Source organism: Symphodus melops (genome assembly GCF_947650265.1).
Source record: "Symphodus melops genome assembly, chromosome: 10".
NCBI classification, from domain to species: domain Eukaryota; kingdom Metazoa; phylum Chordata; class Actinopteri; order Labriformes; family Labridae; genus Symphodus; species Symphodus melops.
The window spans coordinates 11,455,041-11,476,417 of NC_136700.1; the positions used below are offsets into that span (position 1 = coordinate 11,455,041).

The window sequence follows — 21,377 nt, forward strand, 5'->3', positions numbered from 1 at the left end:
AGGCAAATGAAGACGCATTCAGTGGGGTTTTTTTTGGTCCAACTCCCACCCTCCCGCCTCATTGTTGGATATGTCAGCCATGGCGGGTCCAAGGGGGGGGGGCACTGAATGAGGTCGTCAAAGAGTCCCAGTGAGCCCCCTCTCTACTTCACACACACACACATCAACACACACACTCAATAGTTCTCAACAGCTGAGAGCAGGAGAGAAAGGGACAATAAGAGACACAACATAGACTGAAAATGTCCTGCTTTCTCACATGGACGTGAAGGTGGAAGAGCCTTTTAGGATGTCTGTGTGTTTAAGTGTGTGTAAGTGTGTGTGTGTGTGCAGGAGAGACGTGTGAGCCTGTATTCTCTTTGGAGGAGGCTTTCTGTCTGCATTAGAAGTGCAGTGCAACTGAGACACTGGAAGAGGGAGTGTGTGATTTTGTCCTCCAAGTCTTCCCCAGGCGTCCTTGAAGGAGACTGGCAGGGAATATCTGACTCTGAGTGAGTGTGTGTGTGTGTGCGTGTGTGTGTGTGTGTGCGTGTGTGTGTGTGTGTGTGTGTGTGTGTGTGTGTGTGTGTCAGTGAGTGAGCGTGTGAGCGTGTGTGTGTGTGTGTGTGTGTGTGTGTGTGTGTGTGCCAGTGAGTGTTAGAGCCCTCACAGGCTGAGTTTAGGACCAGAGGCTTGCCTCGCGGAGCAGCATTACAGGTGTTCCCTTCACAAATCAGGGTGCTCCTGGAAGTGACAAATCTAAAACCTCAGGCTGCAGAATTAACACTAACTGATGAATGAGAAACATAATCGAATCTAGTGCGTAGATAAAAGTGTTTGTTTGTGAGTGCCCGTGTTTGTGCACTTGCATGTGGAATAGCATGTAACTGCTGTTGCAGTCAGTGAGACAGTCACACCCAAGTGTCTGGCCTTGTTTCTCCGCCTGTCTACACACGCTATCGGCTGTGGTCAGTTCGAGGATGTGACAGAAAACTCCTTTTTTTTCCTCCTGAAAAGCTGCTCAAATAGGCCAAGAACCACACATCCTCTTGTTAAAAAAGGCAACATAAAACGTGTATTAATAAGGTGAAAGACCTTGAATTTAAACATCAAACGTAAACAAAAACGTACTTAATACAGCATAACATGCTTTTCTTTGTAAAAAAATTTTTAACCAGTTATGTAACTAGAAACTGTGATGGTCAAATAAATGCAGAAGTCTAAAACATTGCATTTACTGATTAAAATATTGGAATAAAGTATATAAAGTAGCATGAAAGAATGTATAGAAGTACAAATAACTTTCATTTGAAAAACTGTGAGTTGGTTCGAACCATACACGGAGTTTAGCGTTTAGTTCAATGTTCATATCCACAACAGAAACAATGATTCTCAGGTAGCTTCAAGCTAGTCATGTACGTGCATAATGTGCATACTGTCACTTAGCTGATTTACTAACAAGACTTTTGAGATAAGGTAGGTCATTTTGTCCAGATATACTTTTTAAGTCTTTGGTTGAAATTGTCTTTATGTCATGACAGTAATTAAGATCTTACGTGCTCTGAAAAAAGAAAATCCGTCATCTGTCATCCATCATCAGCTATAAGCCTGTAAAATCTTCGACCAATTTCGGATGACGGTTCGTGTTTTATGAACCAATCAAGCCTGTCTATCCTATGCATGCATGAGCCCACACTCAAAGCATGAGCTGAAATCCGCTTCTGGACCTATGGCACTATTGCATGTAAGAGGGGTGTGGCTTTTGAGGGAGCACAGAGGGAAGGAGGTGAGTGAATATGGAGAACAGAGAGGATGCTACTTTTAAAATCATGCTAGTTTTCAAAAATTACCAACTCTGCCTTTATTGAAAAGTTGAAATCTTGTGTTTCATTATAAGAATGAATCAGGGAGGCACAGGTGACTACACAGACATCAAATGTGTTTTTTGCTGGGATTGAGATTTTTGTGTCCAATTACTTTAACTTTACGCCACACATAAAACCCCAGTCAGTCCTAAAGGACAAGCAGGTATAGAGCATGTGGCAGTGTTTATTTTGTGACTGTTTTCTGTTTCAGCAGGAGGTAAACAGATCAAACTGGCAGAACCTTTAAGGCTTAAACGTGTCTGTGACGTGAATGGAATTAAGTTGCATGGATAGAATAGTCCCATTAAAATAAACTCCACATTTTACACGTATATTAATACCATAATACAGAGAAGACAAATAGGCTCAGGGATCATAATAATTCTGTGGATAACATTCAACATACAAAAGGTGAGTGCCAAAGAAGAATCGTCTCAAGTTTAAATTGGCCTATTTCCCCAACAACTAATGAATGATTGGTTCTTGATGCTTGCCAGTAATGTGAATATAACTTAGTGGACTCTTTAAATTAAATTGTCAGTGCATCAACCTTTGGAAACATACATACAGTGCTAAAGGGACAAGTTGACAACATGAAGCACAATGGCATTTTTACTTTAGGATTTTGGATAATGGCAGAAAACTTTTGAAACCTGAATGCAAAAGTCAAAAGCCAAGGTTAGGCTGTAGTTGTTAGCAAACACTATTTTTTTTTAGAAATTTCTAATCTTCAAAATAGTGAGATGTTTATTGACCACAATGCAAACCTCACATTTCAGATATCTAACAAAATCCCAATTGGGTTTGAGACAAGGGAACTGATCAGCCCTCACATGAATAGGTTAAGAGGGTTTATTCCAACTCTTTATTTAGGACCCAGTATTGTTTAATTTATTTTGTACTAGGAAGTAAAGTTGAATTTAAAGGGGACATATTATGAAAAGTCCACTGTTACAGTGTTTTTGAATATATATTTGGGTAACCTGAATGTCTATCAAGCCACAACATGTGAAATACATCCATAGAGTTCTTTCTTTGTGGTCTGATTAAGTCTGACAAAAAAGACAAACGTGCTCTGATTCAAATTTTATCAACTTCAAAGTGGGATTGTGGTAATAAAAAAAACCTATTCAAAAAGACAAGATATTTTAATACAAACCTGTTTAAATTATTACAAAAAATGAATGGCATTGATGAGTCTTCATGTGCAACACAATGAACAATATATTTCCATCTGACAACAACAAAACATCTCCAGGTTAAAAAAATTAAGCATTACAGAAAGACCCCCCCCCCCCCCCCCCAAGCAGTTCACACAGTAGATAAGTATAAAAGGGTGTTAAAGATAACTGCCATCGAGTAGATAATATCCCAAATCTATCAGACAATAAATTCTTTGAGGGCATGTGGCCATTAAGGAGCCATTCCGCCTTTTGTTGAGTGTGCTCCTCCATATTTCATTGAGATGCATATCTGCCTTTCGCAGTGTCTGCCTGCTCCGCTATTCTCTATTCAACAGTGACCCATTGCTCCCTGCCATACAATCCTTCACCTTTCTGGGCTTAAAAGTAATTACCACTTTAATTTGCTGTCCGCTTTTGTGCATGCCTGAGTGTATCTGTGGCTGACTTGAGTGCTTGCTCTCTCTGTGTGTGTGTGTGTGTGTGTGTGTGTGTGTGTGTGTGTGTGTGTGTGTGTGTGTGTGTGTGTGTGTGTGTGTGTGTGTGTGTGTGTAGGTGTGTGTGGGTGGGTGTGTGTGTGTGTGTGTGTGTGGGTGGGGGGTGGGGGGTGGCTGATGTGCATTTTTTTTAGAATTGTGAAAAGAACTGAAAGACTGACTCAATGATTTTTTTAGGGAGACAGAAGAGGACCTGAAACAATGAATTTTAGATAATTGATTAATGTTTAAGTCATTTATCAAACAGAAGTCTAAGTGTCACATATTTGAGCTTAAAAGAAAAGAGTCACCTTAGACCTACAGTATACATTTAGTTTGATTTAATAAGCCACCTAAAAAAAATCCATATGTATATTTAAATACATACGTATCATATTATAGCTAACAGGGTTACATTAAATTTATGTTGATAATTAAATGATGTTTTTCTTGTTTGAATGTGCACAAACTGTGTCCATGTGCATATGTACATATGAGTTTATTTCTCTATGTGCATGTGTGTGTCTGTGTGTGTGTTTATGGTTACTCTCCCATTGGCCCAATTACTCCAGAACCAAACCCCTCTGCTCCCCTGCTTCCCACTAAAATCCCTCACCCCTCTCACCTCACAGTCCCACTGGTGGACCCACAACCTTCCACCACCAACCCCCTCCCTGCCCCATGAGCCCCTCATGGCCAGATTGTCTATCACAATACACCCGACCCCTCACAGGACCTCCACCACCTCCACTGTACCTTCTGCTCCCCTCCTCTCCACAAGTCCCTCTAAATCATTCCTAATTTTTTTTTTTGCTTTTGCCCCCCCCCCCACCCCCGTTCACCCCCACCACTCCCTCCACCATTCTTCCCCCTTTGCCCTCCCCAGTCCCAGGTGAGCTGACGACACAAGGAGAGCTGAAACACTTGGCGAATATTAATGGTTTGATCTGAATATTAATAAACCATGCATCTTAATGATCCTTTAAAAAAAAAACACAAAGAGCCACAGTCGAGCCCTGTATAGCCAGGATACAAAAAGACACGTACACAGAAAGGGCTATGCAAACACACACACACACGCACGCACGCACACAGTAGTTCAGTAGGCTGAAGTATCTGTCCTGCACTGGGTAGATTAGTTAAAAGAGGGCCTTATCCTCCAAACTGCTGTTAAAATGCTGAGCATCACGTTCAAGACAAATGTGTTGTCTTTTTTTCCTCTCAGTATGTTGAAGACACCTCTGCTTTCCCACGTCCTTCTCCTCTATCTCCTCCTGTTGCTCTCTTCATTTTCTTTTTATCTCCTTCTACTCATTTAGTTCAGGCACCCCTCCCCTCCTTCTTCCTCTCACAGTTGCCCCATTTCACCCCCCCTCCTCCCTTTAACGTTTTTTCCTTCTTTACCAACTCCCTCCCTCATCTTTTCCCCACACTATCTCCCCCTTTCTCACTCTATCACTTCTCACTAGATTACCCCATCTCTCCCCCTCTCTCTCTCTCTCTATCCCATCCTCACCTACTCGATATTCCAGCCTTGTTCTCCTGCAGTCTCTCCAGCACAACTTTCTGACCCACTTCCTCTCTCCTCCCTGGCCCCCTGATCAAAGCCTGCAGGACGGCATCGCCTTGGGCGAAGGAGAGGGAGAGCGCGCGGGAAGGGGGGGATGAAGGGATCGGGGCTGAGAGAAGAGAGGAAGAGACAGATAGAGAGGGGATAGAGCGGCACGAGAGAGAGGGAACAGAGAGATCACAAGGACGGGAAGAGGAGCCAGGTGCCCTCTCAGCCCAAGGACAAAAGCGCTTCCTCACTGATCACACACAAACACACACACACACACACACGCAGCGTGGCCTGTCAGCGCCGTCATCCCTGGTCATGTACGTCATGTGTAAAGACAGAGTTGACATTAATGCAGTGTGATAAATAAATATCTTTTTTTTTCTGCAGCCCAAACCCCCAAAACAACTCAACTTTACAAGTGATGGCCATTAAAATTCAACAGGATGTTAAATAAATTACACTTTCAGATTACATGTTGTCCTGTCTTGTTGTTCTGCTTTGCATTCAGATATTGCACAGGTGAGCACACTGACAATGTGTATCTGTATCCCAGCAGGTGTCACTCAAGGTTTAAACTCTCAATATTATCAAGGCATTTTATTCTTAAAGTGAATGCTTTCAAACTTAGACAGTTGTTTGAAATCTTCCTGAAATCTTCAGGGTGAGCTGCCTATGTGAACGCACAAAGCTGAATTTTTCACTTTTTACTTTAAACCAAATCTTTTTCCAGTCTGCTATTGAATGAATTCAGGGTGAGCTGATGGGTTTAGGAAAATTTCCCACGAGGGAACAAGAGGGGATGGTGAAATCTAAAATCGACTGGCGCACAACCATGAATGTAACAGATCTCCATGCACGTGATGAAATTGCTTCATAATGTTTTCTGTTCACCACAAAGTTCTCCGATCTCATGTTTATACTGAGAATGAGTGGGACGACATGTAGCATTGATTTGAAGGCAACAATTGTCATTACAGTGTTGGTCTTAGGTAAATTTGTCTGCCATGCTCTTTATACGTCATGCCTAAACAGAAACAGAAAAGTATTTTCCAAACTTAAGTGGATTTTCTATTTTGTTTTATCACAGAAAATTGCCATCTTCTTTGTTTTTAATACAGACACTGACTTCTTGAAAATTGGTCGGAGACTTATTACAAAGTGAGCTGCACTAACTTGTTCAGACAAAATACTTGCTTTAGGGCTCATAGAACGAAATGGCTTGATAAGATGGAGACTCTCTCTCCTCTGTGGAGCCGTTATCATTTTGAGAGTCTGTGGCGTCCAGGTTTTCAGGATGTAAGGTCTGTCCATCCCAGCGGCCGTGTCTGCTGGGCAGTCAGGGGCGGGAGGGGAAGGATGGAGGAACACCAGCTCCCATTTGTACCCAGAGCGAGGTGGCGTGTACTTTAACATTCCCCGCGCATCCCGACAAAGAGCACTAATTATAAATAAATTAGGGACACGACACGGTGTGCCACAGGGGGACCAGCCAGAGCAGTCACAGAATAGAGAGACTGATAGAGAGAGAAGAGGGTGTGTGAAAAGAAACAGGGAGAGGTAGGAGGGAGGAGGAGGAGAAGACAGAGAGAAACAGACAGGAGAGATCTGGCAATGACATAAAGGAGCACGAAGGAGAAGAAAGAAGATAAGAAAATAGAGGAATGGAGCAGAGGGAGGCCCGGGCATAGAGGGAGTTGAGGGAGGGAGTGTAAACGAGCACATATACACAGCCTGGAAAATATAGTTTGAACATACATCAGCTGCCAAAAAACCGACAAGATTCTCTCTAGATGACGGAGGAAGTGCAATATGTTTGAACAGAGATAGAAAAGGTGGCAGGAAAATTAACAACACGAATGAAAAGACAAGTAGTCTTTCAAAATAAGTTCTGTTACAAGATAAACTCTCCAGGAAGAGCAAGACAAAAAAAATGTATCTGGGCCACATCTGTTAGAAATGGATTGCTGTTATTTTAGAAGACAATAATACCAATCTCAATAAGTAGGAAGTAAATACTGTACAATAATCATAAGGTGGCGATATCTACTCGAGTGTTCTACAGACTAGAAGTCAACACTCCCGACCTGTCACTCATGCTTATCTGAGATGACTTGTCAACCAAGCAAGTGCATGTCAAGAGACTGCCGAGTGTGTGTGGAAGGGAAGAGAGATCTGTTTCCGTTTCTTTTTTGTCCGTGCACACTCAGGTTAGTGTGTTTGTTTGTCGCTTGGTGTGTGTTAAGCACAAGCGTGCTGGTGTGTGTGCACAGGGAGAGAACCTTGCCTCTATCTAAATGGATCAGACTTCAGAGTGTGCCGCCATTTCTCAGAAGCTACCATCTCTGTGCAGATAGACAGGATCCCAGACAGTATGGGTGTGAAAATGTGTATGTGTGTGCGTGGAGGCCTGGGGGGGGGGGGGGGGGGGGGGCTCAGTTGGCCTGCTCCACTCAAGGTTACGTCCTGCCTGAAGTTGAGAACTGATGACTGTCGCCACAGCAGGAAAAATAAGCATCCCCTTCTACTCGCAGGGCATTTCTCTGCATGATGTGACGTGAATGTCTTAAATGATGGAAGTTAACAACCTGCCCCGACGATAAAGCCGGGACGCATTTATCGTTCCCGAACAACTGCTTTGTCTCTCTCTTTCGGGCAGGGGGGGGTCAGAGGTCAGCCGACTGTGACACAGACAGAGAAAGGTCATCTGACTGACCTGTGATTGGCCCCATGACACGGCGACCCCCCATGGCCCCGGCAGTAGCCATGGCTACTGAGCTGCAGACAAACATGATGTTGGTGTAAGACTCTGCGAGGGGCTGAGGTTGAGGAAAGAGGTCAAATAATACCTCATCTAAGATTCATCTCAACACAGACAGACACACACACACACACACACACACACACACACACACACACACACACACACACACACACACACACACACACACACACACACACACACACACACACACACACACACACACACACACACACACACACACACACACACACACACACACACACACACACACACACACACACACACACACACACACACACACACACATCTAATACCCCATTAAAGTCGTCATTTTCAAAAGTGACACAATGACTGCGCCTGATATGCAAAGTGCAAATAATATAAAAGTGTCAGGCTCTCCATTATCAAAGTCTTGTGTCTATAGTCTCTAAACTTTGTGCACAGAGGAGAGTTAAAGAAGAAGAAAGGTAAAGACGGGAGAGAAGACAAGAGAGGAGCAGCTTGTTGCATTAGCATTCCACCAGCAAAGAGGCTGTCTGTTTGCCTCTGGCAGCAGCCGAGAGAGGGGGACACTCTCTGCATCCTCACGCAGCTCGTCTATCTCTCCCTCTGTCACTGTCTATCTCTCACCCCCTCTTTCCCTGCCTGTCTCTCGCTCTCGCCACGAGTCTGTCTGGTACGTTTCTCCCTCTACTCGCCCAAAACCTGTCACCGTTTCCTATTCACCCTGGACGATTTCCTTTGTAGCCAATCACTCTCTCAGTCCGTCATCTTTCTGTTTTACTAATTTCTACGTTGCCCCTTTTCTTTTCTCCTTATTTGAATCTGACGCCTCATGTGTCCTCCCCACCAGTCTCACTTTGAAATCAGAAAGTCTTAAGCCTACAGCTATCAGCTACAGCTGATAGGTTTGTGTCTTTGAGCAAAGAACACAGCTGTCTGTGACAAAATCACACGAACACTGATTCACCATTACTCTGTGAGAATCTCCTCAAACTAAAATGTCATGTGGACCAATTGGAGGTTAATTACAAATTAAAGCAAACTGCAGCGTTTTAAAGATGTACAAGTATAGATAAGGGCCAACAGGTCAAAAGTTGGTGTAAAGGCTCACTCCCTCTCTGTTGCCATGGTGATTTTAATAAACACAAGCCTTGACCATGCAGATACATCCCATTAAATAGTATCATGTTCACTTTCAATTATTCATTGAATGTATTAGACGTTGCATTTTTTACATGAATAATTGAATGAAATTCCTTCTTTAATTGAACATAAAGAAGGAAAGAGAGAGAAGACGATGACGTACCGTTTCTCCAAACAGGCTGAGAAACGTGTTTTCTTATGCTGTCTTATCCTTATCAGACGACATCAGCAAGAAGAGAAATATAATGTTTCAACATGTACTGTAGCACGTACATAATTATTAAATTGAACTTTTTTATGAAACAAAATATACTACTACTATACTATTAGGCTCAAGTGCTAACCAGCTGCTTTCTACTTCCACCAAGTCTGTATCAGTTAAATTGTATTTCCGATAGAAGAGCGGTCTTAACTATATACAAACATCACAATACAGAAGTATGATTCAAATATTAGAAAAGCTGTCGAAGTGGCAATGGAGCAAAAAATAATACCAGGAGTTTAGAAGTATCCTAACTGTAATCCAGTTGATGAAATGTTATAATAACTACCAAATTGACAGAAAGCAACAATCCCTGAAACCAACACAATGTGAAGCTGTCCGTAACTATAGTACAGATTCATCCAAAACTGGATGGAGTGTCTGCTGAGGTCAAGGAGTTGTCTATGCTAGAAGATTGACTATTCAGGATTAGACAGCAAAAATGTTAACATGTGCTATTTTATATTTGTTTGAGGTGAAGGTAAACAATCAAATTACAGTTAAAAGCAGGTTTAATAAGAAAGTAATTGCTGCATTTAAAATCAAATGTGTTGCATTAAATGGGTGACATAAAGGGCCTGTGTTGAAGAGGCAAAATAGTTTTTTTTATCTTATTTTCAATTTAGTTTTATTAGTAAATAAATCCCAGACATAGACACGAGATCTGAATGAAAAACATATGTTTAAAAACAACAAGTCACTGTCCTGAAACCTACAGACGGCACAGTTTGAACAGCAGTTTGAACCTTGAATTTTCAAGACAGGTAAAGTGTCTCTCAAACTTGTCAAGACCCAGTCTGTTTTCACCATCACAAAACAAGTCAAAACCTTCAGAGGATTCAACTTTAGTCAGTTTTCTACCTGCATGTGAGGACGGAAACACCTTGTGAATATCTAACACAATTTACTGTATGTTTTTTTTATGTTGGGTTTTTTTTCAGAAAAGAAGGCAATTCTTTGTGAAAAATCTTCACTCATGACGAAACAAATCCACCGTATCAGTATGATGAGTACCCGCTCTTATACTGTGATGATCACTCTTCTTTATCAAATTCAATTTGATTATAAAAGCTTATCTTCCAAATAGCTGTGGGTAAGTAAATCATGGAGCATTCAGGAGCCGAGCAAAAGCCAGGCCAGCTCTGTGCTTCTGCTGCACAGACAAAATGCATTTGAACAAATTAATAGTCCATTAAATACAAGCAAAAACTCTGCCGGCTAATAGTGCCTTAAAAGCATATTAGCATTAGAACAGGATAGACCCTCATTTGTCTGAGAAGAGTGTTTTAGCAGCAAGAAACACAAGGATGAGTTGGTAGCCACGTGATTCTTTTCTTTACATACATGTGACATCTGGTGGAGGTCTTTTTCTCTACAGTGCAATGAGTGATGGTCCGACCTCACCCTGACACGATCAATTCTTTGTTTTTTTTTAGGGTTTTTTTTCCCTTTTTCTACATTGTCACAGAAACTCATCCTTCTCATTTAAAAGGTACTGTATCTCCCGTGTCTCAATTAATCTCACTCGCTCCCTCTGTTTGCCCTTCCGCTTTTCCACTCCCTGCATCCTTGCATCCATCTTGCTCCTGCCCTCCTCCTCCCTTTCGACCCCCCAGGCCCATGCGGCTACCACTCTGGTATTCCCAAAGTCATCTGCAATCAGACATCTTCAATGGATTAATTACACTGTCCTCACACAGCTTGATTGAGCATCTAACATCCACACCCCCACCTCCTCAACCGCCCGGTGCTCCCTCCTCACCTCCACCCACTTACAAACCCCCAATGCTTTCTTCTTAGCCACTTTTCCTCTTGCTCTCCTCACTCCTTCTCTTTCCTTTTTTAATGGTCTCTCCTCTAATACTCTGCCTTCAACTAAAGACCTCGATCCCAAACCCCTTGCTCTCTAAAATGACCGCAGCACCCACTCGTCACCTCCCTTGTTCTCCGGGCTCCTGAGCATTGCTAATCGGACATCGATTGGCAGGGGCCCTTCTCCATGATATCTCCTGAATATTGGGATCACGCTAATTGAAGAATTAACTTATGTGAGACATGAACCTGAGAAAGGGGAAAAGAGAGAAAGGCACAGAGACAAAGTGCTTTGGCTTGAAGAAATACAATAACGCGCAGTGCATCCAGGCGCATGCAAGGCTCAAATGGGGAAAAGATGTGAAAGGAAACAAAGCTACCATCAAACACAAACAGATATAGACTTTTTGCCACATGGTAGGATCCACAAAATGTTACCTTGATCCTTAGTACCTGATTTAGAGTCTTGTTCAACTACCACTCACTTCCTTCAACAAAACAAAAAAAAAGGGAAAATTAAGCAAAACTTCCCAACTTCCTGCCTTTTTTAATTTAAGTTTAGCACACACATACACCACTTCTCTCTCTCTCTCCTCCCTCCAACACACATCCACTTCACATCAATCATGAATGCCAGACCATAACCTCAAAAGCGGAGTGCTGCTTTTGAGTCATTCTAAAATCATGATGGATGACAACTACCCAAAGCAATCCCTCTGCTTGCCAGCATCATTTAACTAAAGCCATAAGCCCCAGCCAGTAGCACTTTTCTGTTTCCCTGGCCTGAGACAGTCGGACCACACCGTTCAAACCCCACTCGACATGATTCTGAAAAAAACCCTCCAGAGGAGACATATTCAGGCTGCCACAAAAAAAAAAGGAAAAAAAAAAGAATGAGCTTCCAAGGTTTGTGATCGTCAATCTGTATTGTTTCCCGACTCTTTCAGGAGCGTTATAGACAACGAGAGAGGAGATTGTGCAGAGGTTAAGCTGACCTCAGGCTTCCCGCTTTGGAGCTAGCTTACCCTGGAGTGTGAGATGACAAAACATTTAGCCCGATCTCACTCGCAGCTCACTGACAGGCTGAAACAAAAGAACCGCCTCGGAGGAATTTAAAAATCATTGAATGAATGTCAATTAATTTCACAGGACGGAGTTGAATTGATTAGAATATAAAACAATCTTTCTTGAAAGCAAAAGGGAATTGATGTCTAAGGCCTTCAAACAACGCGAGCTGGAAGACAGAAAAACGACAAAATGAAAGAAAGACGGATGATTTGGTGTGTACGTGCATGTGGCTTGTAGTGTGTTTGCATGTGTGAGTGTGTTTGCCTGTGTGAGCTCAGCAGTTGTGTTGCACGCTTGGCTGGCGGGGTGTGTGTAAAGTAATTAACATGATAGCCTCCCTCTCAGCCTGATAGCCTGTTCCCTGCAGCGAGGTCGTTCAGCAGACACCAACAGACACCTGAGCTGTGTCTCAGACACAAGCAAGGAACGCATGTCTAATGCAAATACACAATCACACACACACAAACATGTTCAACCCACATATGTCTGGTAGCAACAACTCCAGAACATACAGCTATCAGCAGCAACGACATAGCACATGTACAACTGTCAGAGGCAGTTTGCAGGAGCGCTGACGAACAGTACTTTCAAAGTAAACGGTCTAATATTAATTCACCTTGACGAAATGTAAAAGAAATATTTATGAGACAGCATAGCAAGAAATAAAGATAACTAGAAACTAGGGAAGCTCACACCTCCACCAAGGCTTCTAAATAATGTATTTCAATAAAACTAAATGTGAAGAGGTTTTTAATGTTCATCTGGATCTGACGGAAACACTATAAGTCTGATCAATGTCCATCTTTAAACAAATGTTGAATATATATGGTTTGAGAGTGAATTCCATCTCATTCTTCAGTCTACAACTTTATTATTTAGGGTTGCTCTCACTTTTCTGGCTTCAATCTTGTTTTCAGATGAAAAAGGTCTAAAACACCCTGAATATACTTCCCTCAGCGCCACCCAGCACGAAGCAGACACAGTGTGTAAATATCTGGTTAATACAGTGAAGCTTTTAGCAGATAAAGAGCTTGATATTTCCTTCAGGAGTTGGTTGAGACAAAAACATCAAACTTAGTGATGTTGATGCTGTGTGACGTCTGGAGGTGCAACGGTTTGCTAAAATGTTTTTTTTTTTTTTTTAGATTATTACTATTCAGGAATATGTAAATTTGGTACAAGGATTGAGTGTTCAAAGTTAGACTTGTGAACAATCAGATAAGGCTTGTTAAAAAGTATGGTTCCCTTTAGTGTCTCATATAGACGTCGTGCCAACCAGTCTTTCAGTTTTAAAAGGGAATGATGTGATCACATTGACAGAAGTTATTTTGTAGGTCATATCCATTTACGAAACCATTTAATCCCAAAAATTGGAATTGTTCAATATAAACTCAAAAAACTCTTCTTTTTTGTTTGTTTTTTTTACCTCACCCAAATATTGTGGTGTGATGTGTAACTTTTGATCATAAATGGTCGCATAGCAGAATTGTCGTCTACTTTTTTGGCCCATTATGTATCATATGAACTGAATTGTTAAGATGGAAAACATGGTGCAGGGAACAAGGTATCCTAAATGAGCATTGGTGGCCAGAAAGTCTGAAATAATTCTTCTGTTTTCCTCCATTACAATCTATTGTTGTCCTCTTGTTCATCCCGTCTAACCCCAGGACCTTCACTCTGGCCCTCTAATCCTAAAACTGTGGCTTGGCGCAGTCCCTGAACACCCCCTTCAGCCCCCCACAGCCCTCATTTGCTGAAGGATTAGAGTGAGGGCACCAAGGTCAAAGTGAGGCCACCACCAGAGACCCTGAAAAAAGAAGAAATGTACATACACCGAGGAGCACAGAGACCCGAACACACATGCAAACACACCCACATTAGCATTGTGTAAACTCTGCACCCATGACACTGCTTTTACTTGGGAGCATAACAGCACAATATATTCACATACTGTATAATTTTGTAGGCTGGACCCCTCATCCCTAGACATAAACTGAAACAGAGAGACAATTGAATGAGCATGTGCTGGACTACATAAATTGACCTTAAATCTCTCACTAAAACACTGATAGATATCCGTGCGAAAAAATCATGGGTCAAATAACTTCAGAGAAAAAGAGGGTTGTTGATAAATCGCAGCAGCTGCAAGCTGGCATTAAGCACACCTCTGAAAGAAAGAGAGAGACAGGAGGGGGGGGGGGGGGGGGGGGGGGGGCTGAGTCCAGGAAGAAAAGTGATTGTCAGGGAGAGAAGAAACATCACTCTGAAAACTTCTAAAGAAGGCCCTGCTCTGGGTTTTAAATGCTCTCCTCCCTCTATCACTCCCTCTCTCTTCCCACTTTCCTCTCATCCCTTTCATGAATTAAAAGCACGGTCGGTCTGTGGGGAGAAGCATAGTTAATTCCGATCAGATCTCCTCCTCCCCCCTCTCCGCCTTCCCCCAACCTCCTCCTCTCCTCCCTGGGCGACGGTTGCCGTGCAGTCTGACAGACGGAGATGGGATCTGACAGTAAACAGGCGTGTGGATGCCCAGCGCGTGATTGACACGTAGGCAGGTCGGCGGGGGCCCGCCCCCCTCCTAATCCTGCCCTGTCAGCTCTAATTGGGGAGGTGGGGCTCTGTGTCACCAAAGTGACTGATTGACAGGACCCCAGCTTTGCATAGATATGAGGGAAAGGTGGGAAGGTTCATGCATGGCATAACACTGTTAACACTACTATACTGCTAATAGAGATGTGTATGTGTGCGTGTGTGTGCGTTTGTGTGTAGTGCTACTGTTTGCTCATGCACATTCACAAACACTAAGATGCAGGTGAGCACACTCAAGAACATGGTTGAGCACCCAATTCAACCCAAAACAATAACCGTGAACAAAATCAATGTGCATACACAATGTCTGGACAGACGCAGAGTACATCTCCAGAAACACGCACACAATCTCCTGACATGCTGTGATGAAGAGCAGAGGTTGTTAATGCTACATGCACTGAGTAACAAGATGCAGAAAGGAGCAATTTAAAGGTCTTCAGTGTGTTGAGGCCAATGAATGACGTGTCAGGGGTTATACACTTTACTATAACATTTTCACCCAAGGACATAGAACATATACGCTAAGTGTGAGATGAAACACTCTTAGTATTTTTGCATGTACACAGTATGTGTAATGCACATTTCATTTTCTGTATAGCAGTGGTTAGGTGCCAATATGATGAAAAAGACCGTACAGGTAAGGTTGTAGTTGGCAGAGACATGGTGTGAGCTTAATACTAATGCCAGCCTGCAAACCTCAGACTCACACTAAACATGCTGAAGTGAAGCATGCATCATGTTTACAAAGTCTGCAATCTTTCTTTTACATTCCAGCAAGTGTTAACGTTCAATCCTGAGGATGTGAATACAATACCAATGACATCCATCCAACAGTTGTAAAGACATTTACTCCAAACATTGAGCTTGACAAATCTATTAATTGGTTGAAATGATCAAACACAGATTTACCGTAATTGGTTCATATACTGTGTGTGTGTATATTTCCAATTTGTTCTTGTATGAAAACTCCCCTCAGAACCTAACCTAATTAGAAATCAATAAATTGTATTCAATATTAAAAACTTATTGGTCACAAAAATCCCATCCTATCAATCAGTCTGTAGACAAAATAATAAATATCAACCTCATGGTTAAGCCTGAAGGAAAGTCGAGCAATCACCAGTCTTAACATCATCTTGGCACCATGCCTGTGTGTACAAATTGTAATGATAGTCCATCCAGTAGTTAGTGATCAACCAAAGAGTGGATCAATGATGCAGGCTGATCTCCAGACACGCTGACAAAGACCAAAATGAAACCTTCAGTTACTGTTTTATGAGCTAAATCAATGCAGTCTAAAACAGCATATCTCTAATAAATCATACTTTTGTGAAGGGTTTAATGTTCATGATTCATCTTCATGGTCATTTCACAGCCTGTTGTTTATGGTGCTTTTGAGTGATGCCAATTTATTTTTTATCTGATGTATTTTACAACACATGACCTCACTGTCCAGACCATTTATATCAAAGTGGTTAACTACTGTGACGTGACCTAATAAACTAGTAATACTAGAGTTTATGTCTGCAAGTAAAATTATTTTTTGTGGGAACTTTTTTACATCCTCAACCCTCTCAAAAGTATCTAAAGAAAAATGTGTGTGGCTGCAAATCTTAGAAAGATGCATGAACTATGGTGAGGGGTGTGATGTTCCTTCTTCTCTTCATTGTGAGGCATTATAGAGCATAAAGGTTCAGGTAAATCATTAAAAGGAACATGGAAATTTATACCACAAACCATAATTTGTATGGCTTACAAATTGTTAATAAAAAAGCCTGCCCATATTTTTGTGAATGAATTTATTTTAGTATATGTGTGAGTGCATGTGTGTGTGCAGGCGTGTTTTGACTGACAGCTGCCACTGACCTGTGCCAGTCAGAGTGCCATGCTGCAGGGCGGTGAGGTCGATCGCTACGGAGACGACCTTCGCCCTCATCTGCATCCTGCCTTCATTAGCAGAGCCAGGCAAGGAGAATAACAACCCAATAAATTAATAAAGAGAAAGGGGGAAGAGAGCAGAGGAGAGGAGAGAAGGAGGGAGGGAGGGAGGGAGCGGACAGGGGAGCAGGCAAAGCAAGGGTAAAAAGGGAAGAGGGAGTGAAGGAAGGAAAGAGGCCCGAGTGAGTAAAGGGCAGGAAAAGAGAGGTATGAGAGGAAAAGATCTACGCAGTGAAGTATGGAAGGCTGGGAGTAAGGAGATGGAGGGGGAAAATGGAAAAAAAATGTGTCTATGTGTGTGTGCATGTGTTTGTGTGTGTTAAGGCTAAGGGCCTACGGTCAGCAAAGGTAGAAAAAAAACTCACAAATAAAAATTGAGGAGAGGCTGAAGAAGATGGACAGATAGACTAAAATGTAAATAAAAAAAAATTAAATTCATCCTTTGCTATAGAATCCATACGCGGATACAAGAAGCATCGTCAGACTATCATGACAATGCACCAAACTAGTTATTTGAAAATTATGAATTTACCCCAAGAAGGGCTAGGAACAGATTTCTCAAAATATGTCTCTGGGGCTGATTTAGGAATGTGGCTCGGAGCCTCATTTATAACGAAGAATTGATACATTACCATCTGTACTGGCTGTTAATGCCAGTATAGACAGAGATGCTCTTGCTAGTCCACAGAGCAGCAGTTTGACAGGGCCAAATGTTACAGATTTCTCTCCTCGCATTCATCATTAGGATGAACTTAGCATGCCAACCACACAGCAAATGTGTTGATAGAATCTGAAAGTTCGACCATCAACTATTGAACTAGATGCAGAGCCTTAGTGTTGCACACAAGCTAGAGGATGGGATAGAGGGAGATACCTCTGAAATACCTCCACACTTGCAGTAAAACACACAGCAGAGTCCACGGGAAGCTTGCCGTGTAAATAAATTATGAACGAGTATGTTTCGGTGGATAGACGGTTGGTTGGGAGCTCTCCCAGGAGAACTTCAGTAATGATGCTTTATCATGTTGTAGCAGAGTTGTATAGCTAGCTACAACTCCTTCTATTACTCCATCTTAACAGCATGTCGGATGAAGATTCAGCCTGTCCTTTTACCAGTAGATCTGCGTTTTAGATTTCTTAGAGTAGCTGTTTGAAACAATCCAATGGAGTGTTCTTCATAGCAGAGCAGTGATCCCACAGCCCAACCAGATGGGCTCCAAAACCTTTCCCTTTATAGATAGCAGCAGAAAGAGCTGATTTAAAATGGTATGCTCCTCCTCATCCTTAACACTGATATCTTAACTACTCTCCATGCATTTACATTGGCTATGCTAAGGTCTTTTTGTTCACGTTTGTATACTCTTATCATCTAGATTGGAAGACCCTTTATGATGTTATATTTAAAAGTTCTTTACAAACTATTTAACCATTTTTAGACAACCATTTCTGATGTTTATCAACGACTTAAGGCCATCTATATGATGAATCACTTCATATACGTTATCTTTAAGTTTACTTTTTATTACTGCTAACAGACTGTGGTACTTAACAAAGCTTCGCCATCATTACGCTCCTGTGCTTACACATTTCATCCATAACATAACAATGTACTATTGTTGTCCCAGTGTGAAACCATCAGAACTAGTAGAAGCAGTTTGAATGTTTGGCAGCGCTTTGTGTCTAACACAAGTTTCTCTAATGGGACAATAAAGTGTTTTGTATCGTAACTCACATTGCGAAACAGCAAGAGGAGCGCCCTTTGAGCGCACCTCACGCCTCACCAGCTCCCATGTTACTTCCCAAAATTACACCTCTGCCACCACCTCTGAGGGCAGATCACGGGTGGAACAACTTCCGCAACCATGTGTTACATTCTGCTCGTGAGGCCACAGGGACATTCCTCATTCAAAAGGTCTGTAAGTCTGTAAGGGCCATGTTTGGATTTTTACCGTATTAATCAATACATCAGCTTTTTTTTTTATCATTACTTTTCCATTGATTTTAGATAGACCAGCAATATTTCAATCTAACTACTTTAAGCTACTGATTTAACAATTATCACTTTATGCTTAATATTTGGATTTTTGAAGTTTGCCATATACTTTGAGCTCATTTTAATACTTTGTTTAGCCATTTATCAACAAAATAGTTTTTATTTTCTTTAAAAAATTGGGTCTCACTATCTAATTTCAAATATTTTTTAACAGCTTACTTTTAGGGAACCGTTTGACCACTTTTTTTCTTGTCGGACAATTTAAACACGTCTCCTCTACATCTGGGGTTGGTCGCCTGGGTGGGAGTGTATGATCATCGAAAGACCAGAAACACTCCGTGACGCCAGGTAACATCATTTATGATGTGTCCAGGTTGCATCAAGTTGATGTATGTTATAAGAAAGTCAATGTGCTATTTTAACCATTTACAATATTCAAATAGCCTCGAGCATGTTTAGCTTCTAACTACTCAAAGTCTTTTTTAAATGCAGGTCACACCAAACTATTAACGTACTGATGACAGAGTATCCATCAGTATTAACTAATCAGTATTAACTAGTAGCAGGAGCAACTTGGGGTTAAGTGTCTAGCAAAGACAAGGGGCACTAAATGAACCCCCGACCTTCGGGATGAGATACAACCTATTTTACCACTGAGCCACAGCCATCCCACAAGTTTTTTTTGTTTAACATAGCTAACCAGTTTTCCCCTACTCTGGATCATGACACTGAAAACTAACTGTATCCATTCCAATCCTGGCAACTGCAAAATTGCAAACTGACCACTGGTTAGTAAAGGGAAAAAAGTGAAATAGGAACTAGACTTCTTTCCTGAGTGCTCCTTGTGTTTGAAAAAGACTGTGTTGATAGCTCAGTTTTAAACTTGGAGAGCTGTTCATTGAGCCGGTCCGACTGCATTTGGAATGCCAACAATGATAGTGGTCCAAGGAGCAACACGCACCCTGCTATAATCACCTTATAACACACATCACATTAACTAGATCCATCTGTTGAGAAGACACAGGTATAGTGCCTGACCCTGTTTTCTCCATCTCTCTCGCTGAGAAGTGCTGCCTATTCAGGGTCGAGGAGTGTGAGCGCCAGGGAGCCAGGCCTGCTGTGCTGGGGAGGAAATTCTCAGGGCGATCGATGCAAAGGATTAGGGCTGGCTTTGGGGCTCAGAGGCCTGGATCTGAGCAGTATTCTCAGTTGGGCCCCTGGGAGAGCTGCAGAGGAAGGCTGGAGGGGAGAGAAGAGGAGGGCCGGGGGAAAGAGGAAAGAGAGAGCTAACCTGGAACTGTCAGGAGGCTGATAGAGGGTTGTCCAGGCTGGGAATAGAAGAGCAGTCATGGTCCCACTTGACATTATGAATGGTGCTGAAAGTCTGCCACCCACTCAGACAAACACACACTGGCCGTTGTGATTAGATAACTGCAGAGCAAAAAGAAGATTTATTCTAACAAGAGAGAAAAAACAGATTAATACAGATGAAGTTAGTTATTGTGTCTCCTTACACTCCATCTTTTAATTTCCTTCAGGCCAAATTGGTAGTTGTCTTCTAACTTGATGAGTGCAGCGGACAACAAAAGCCCCCCTCCGTCTGTATGTCTGCCTCTGATGCTCATGATTGGTCAGCCCATTCGCCAGCTCGCCGCTCTCCCCCGGGTACAGACGGTTGGATCCATGATTCATTTTGCAATGAGGAAAAAAAAAAAAAAAGGAGAGAGCGCATGTGAGAGAAGAAACAGCCAAGACCACAGGGAAATTATACGGTGGAGCGGCGTGGTGGATCTGGAATTAAACGGCATAATTAATCAAGCAAAAAAACAAGCACGTTGCTCATACATTTATTATTTGCATGTTTTCCACTCCAGGAGATGTAATCAGCAGATATACATCGGGGCTCCTGATCCATGTCACAGGGACCTGAAAGGCCGAGCACTCATTTTGACCACTGACCCCAAAAGACTAAAGTGGTATCATTTTTGCTCTACGCTTTATTTTTTTCTTCACTGACTCTACTCTTCACGCTGTGCACTCTACCTCCAAAGTAATCTCTACAACAAGCACAACAAGTCCCTGAGAATGGTGTTGTTGTCTCTCTGTCCTTTAAATCAAGGTGTCTGAAAAATTGGGTTCACAAGTCTGGGCTCTCTGCAGAATTGTTCTACATTATGCAGTGTGCACACTTGACCTCATGAAGAAGTGGCTAATCTGGAAATAACACAGAAATATATTCACACATCAGTAAGGAGCTGGAAAAAACTGTACATGCAGGCCTATCTTTAAAAACAACAACAATTATATCATCAAATACACGCTGTAAACTCTCCAACAAAGATCATTTTAGGCTGCTTTCCAATAAGAAGCATTGCTATGCCTTGCATAGTTTTTGGATCATGACACATTTTCTTATTTTACTCCAGAAAGTTGTGCACTAGTGATCCAACACTGCATAGCTCTATTAGCATTCTCATGTTAAATTAAATACATATATTTATAATTTGAAATAAATTGTTGTAAGGTTCATTTTGTTTAGAAAAACTAGAATAATTTTCCAGGGGATACCATTCCAAGGTGGACCTTTGAGTCAAGGAGTCTTTTGCAGTAAGCATTTAAGTTAATCCTGTAAAAACATTGGACATACTGTAACAGAGTTTTCAAATTCATATCTTTGTTACTAAAATGTAATAATTTATTATATGTCAGGGTTCGACAAAAAACAGGGAGGAAGACCTATCTGCAG

The 21,377-nt window shown here is 41.9% G+C and overlaps 1 protein-coding gene across 2 annotated transcripts in view; it reads right to left on the reverse strand.

The window, feature by feature from the left end:
- The window catches only part of npas1 (neuronal PAS domain protein 1), a 59,655-nt gene extending 38,825 nt beyond the window's left edge, over nt 1–20,830 (reverse strand). For both annotated transcript variants that reach the window (XM_079354825.1, XM_079354823.1), the window contains exons 1-2: nt 20,146–20,830; nt 19,923–20,062 (exon numbers count right to left, since the gene is read on the reverse strand). The gene's annotated coding sequence lies outside the window, so the exon portion shown is untranslated. The remainder of the gene's footprint in view (nt 1–19,922; nt 20,063–20,145) is intronic.
- Between the last annotated feature and the right edge of the window lie 547 nt (nt 20,831–21,377).